Raw genomic sequence first — 4,212 nt, 5'->3', positions numbered from 1 at the left:
TTGAAAACTCGTAAAAATTTCAAATACCATGATATAAATAATACATTTAAAATATTTTCTTTAGTTAACAATCCATATTTTCTTAACATATATAATAATATAGTGTTATCATAAATCAAGTAAAGTATATAATTGTTATTTTAATTTGGGAAGGAAAAGTATTGTTATAAATCAAGTAAAGATTATAATTATTTTGTTTAATTAGGGAAGGACAAAAGAGCGGAAAAATGTTGATTGTGAGAGCGACACGCGTCAATTTTATTTTAGGGGTCTCTCTTTTAGTATAGTTATAGATAGATTATGTATGCTCTGTATTTGATTGACCTTATTGCATCCATTTCCTAAAGTACGTACGTGTTTGGTAAGTGACATAACTACGGAATATAGGATAGTGCAAAAACGAATACAAACTTTTATATAAGACGGTCTTATACAAAAGACCCTAAAAGATTATCTTGTTGTCTTATAAGTTAAGCAATAAAATCAATTAGTTAAACACTCGAACTAATTATATAGTTAAGTACTGAAACCAATTAATTAGGCAATGAAACTAATTAGTAAAACACTAGAATTAATTAGTTAAGCAAAGAAAACAATTAGTTAAGCGATCAAAGTGATCTTTCCGATAAAACAGTGTACACAAAAGTTACGAAAAACAAAAGGGACGTGGAAAATCGATCTTAAACCTGAAGAACCCCTTTGAGTAAGGAAGAAGGGAAATTTGAGGATAAGCAACATTTAAATTTGTAGCAACAACCTTAGCTAGCAAGAGAAAGGCAGGAGTATTATATTTATACTAGTATAGTACCCGTGTAATTGCACAGTTTAAAAAGTTTAAAAATTAAGTTTGCACTAAAATAAAAATATAGATATTTTCATTAGTGACGATACGGAATATTAAACTTGTTCGAGAACTTATATACATACATTATTATATAATAAAAAATAATTATAACTTAGCTGAAAATCAAAATTTTACGCCTTAATTTGTACTCAGTGCTACCCGTGCAACACAAAAATTCATAGCACAAGTATACGTTACTCCACTATGTAAATTATTAGTTTCTCTATTTCTTTAATGTCATAAAGGATGTTATTGTGTACTCCGTACAAGTTCTAATAATTATTTATTAAACTACCTATAAATTCATTCTCTCTATAAAGTTCCACAAAATTTACTATTCATATGGATAAAGTTTGTAAACTTTGGCCGTAATTGATAGTTAAATATTACAAAAATTCATTTTCTTCTTGGATCTCATTGGATTAGTTTCAATATAAAATTTTCTAATATCTCTTTTTCTATCAATTCTATTACCCGTGGCAAGAAAAATAATCCAACGTGTTTTGTGGACGTGTGGAAATGTATTGATTGATTGCAATGAATTTATTTCATTCAAATGTTTGGTTGGTCCTTTTTAGATATATCATGCCAAAGGATCTCTAATTCCATATATTCCTCTAAAATCTCATACGCATTTCCCCTCTAAGACTCAAACTTTAATCTCTCTAGATTATAGATTTCATTCCAAAATTTGTACGGAGTATATATGAAGTGTTATGTTATTTTGAATGCATACCTCCCTTGAATATAACTCCATATACCTAATCCTAGTTTAGTTAAGTAACCAAACAACCCTGGAATTATTCTTCCATACGCATGTTTAGATATACTCATAAATCTGTAATACATGTTTTACCCGTTGTGATCAGAACTTTACCCACTCAAATAACCACGTCACTACCGTATTCACTAAATTTTCTCTAATGTTAATAATAAAATACAAAAAAAGAATGTTGTGAGGGGTCATATTAAAATGAGACAAACTTTTATACTCCTGTAAAAAAAATGACAAGTAAGATTAGGAATTCGTTATCACCAATTCACTACAATAAAACATCAATTTAAAATTTAATTGCAACAAAAAAGCAAACCAAGTTCCACTAAGCAAACCCTCTAGGAAGGTAATAATATTAATTCATTGTATTTACACAGATTCTTAATTAAGGCAGTGTATAATGATTATTGTACGTCGGGTTTAAAATTACTGATCAAAATATTTAAAAGTTGTCCCAGTATATGTAAATGTTTAGTTGATTTATTAAAGATAAAAAATTTATCGTTAATGAAAATTACCCTTACAATATCACTCATAATGTATACGGAGTAACGGTAATCATATGCTCATTAAAAATTTACTCATAACGTAAAACGTTAATTAAAACATGTTAGAGATTATGAAAAACTTATTAACACTTACCCCAACATATGAAAAATTTATTATACATCAAGTGCATGTAAGAAATTATATTGCATTTAAAGGTTGGAAAGATAGTCTACGCGTATTAGGACATGCATAAAAATGGTCTGTTATTTTAGTCTCCTTGAGTTTGATCGAGGTTAAAGGTTAGACAAAATTATAAAGAGTGTGTATTATCCTGTTAAACAACGTCTACGCAGTAGAATCATCGATCGTAGTATTAGCCTATTAAACAACGTCTATGTTGTAGAGTCATCGATCATAGTAAGTGAGCTCCCTCGACAATAATATAAAGTTGAGGCACGAGATATTATATAGGGGTATATCAACCTGTATTTTTGGTTAACATTCGCCCCGACCTTGTCAATATCTTTGATGCTTAATATATCAAGTATGTAGTATTTACTTCAGCCCTGTATAATAGAATATCAAAATACTATTCAATAAGATACGATATGATGAAATTAAATATACATTTTTGTGGGACTATTTGGATGAGGTTTTTATAATTTATAATTACTCGATCTTTTTCCTTTGGTTTCTTTGTCGTCTGTGTCAATTGTAGTTTCCCAAATAATGGCAATTCTCATTTCTTTTAATTATTCTCTTGGGGAGGGGAGACCATTGATTATTTCTATTTAATGAGCAATAATAATAAATGAATTTTGGACAATAAAAATTAAAATGGATGAAATCATAATTTGCGTAATATTGAAGGACTTATATAATGACATGTGTTATTGATTTATACGATAAACTCCGTATATTTTTAAAATTACAACATCATGTTTAATTTCATGCCAATCTAGATAGAAATAATTCAAATAAAATAAAAAGAATATACAATTTTATGTATATTTTCAAAGGATTTTTGATTAATATGGCATAAAATAATTTTAAATAAGTGGACAAATTGTAAACCTTAAAAAAAAACCCTTTCATTTGGTCAAAAAATTTAGGCTTAACGTTTGCATCAATTTTAGTAGAACAAATTTGTTTTGGCTACACGTTAGGGAATCAATAACCACGATATCTTTCTTATGTGAATAAATTAATTTTAGAATATTATTGATTCTGCAGGCATATTATATATAGCGGTAATACACTATATAAAATGCAACAAATATGACACAATAAATTTAAATAACATTATAAGATAATATTATGTTATTAAATTATTTTATTTAGGCATAGATAAATTGTAATTTTTTCCTTATGCAAAAGCATTTAGTACTTTTTTAAAGTAATGACATAATATATTAATAGCTAAGATAGTGTTTCTATAAATTAAAAACAATTACATAAGTGAATGCGTTTTATTAGGAAGGATAAAAGAGCGGGATTTATTTTAATGAGAACGTGACATGTGTCAGATGTGATTTTAGGGGTCTCTTTTTAATATAGTTATAGAAGATAGAGAGATAGATAGATTATATTATAAATATTGTGCTATATTTTGGTTGCAATGTATGTGAATTATATTTTTAAAAGAAAAACTTATTAATATAACATAATTTGATATACCCTTAAACTTATCTTCTTGTCAATTATTTCAATGTTAGGACAATAGTACTCCGTAATCCGCATCGTTCAATGCAAAACGGTAAGTTTTTAAATTTTATCAATTCTTTCAACTTTTACATTTTCACCAATTTGTACATTTTTTCAATTCGAGTACTTTGTTAATTATTATAATTGCACAATATTCTCATGCACCCAATATACATTGTTTTATATTGCTCTTTATTAGTATTTTTAACTAACTACTCATGCATCCGATTCATATATCATAACCTTGATCAAACTACTCGATTAGCTCGCATGTATTTCAATTCTGCTGTTGCAACGACTTATCTTACATATAAGGCTTCGTTTGGTAGGATGTAAAACGTTTTCATGTAAAATTTACGTTGTTTAGTTGGGCAAGGGATGGAAAACAATATTCCATAAC

Source organism: Spinacia oleracea, chromosome 6 (genome assembly GCF_020520425.1).
Source record: "Spinacia oleracea cultivar Varoflay chromosome 6, BTI_SOV_V1, whole genome shotgun sequence".
Taxonomy (NCBI): Eukaryota; Viridiplantae; Streptophyta; class Magnoliopsida; order Caryophyllales; family Amaranthaceae; genus Spinacia; species Spinacia oleracea.
The sequence above is the reverse complement of the archived record's forward strand: the minus strand, read 5'-3'. Positions refer to the sequence as shown.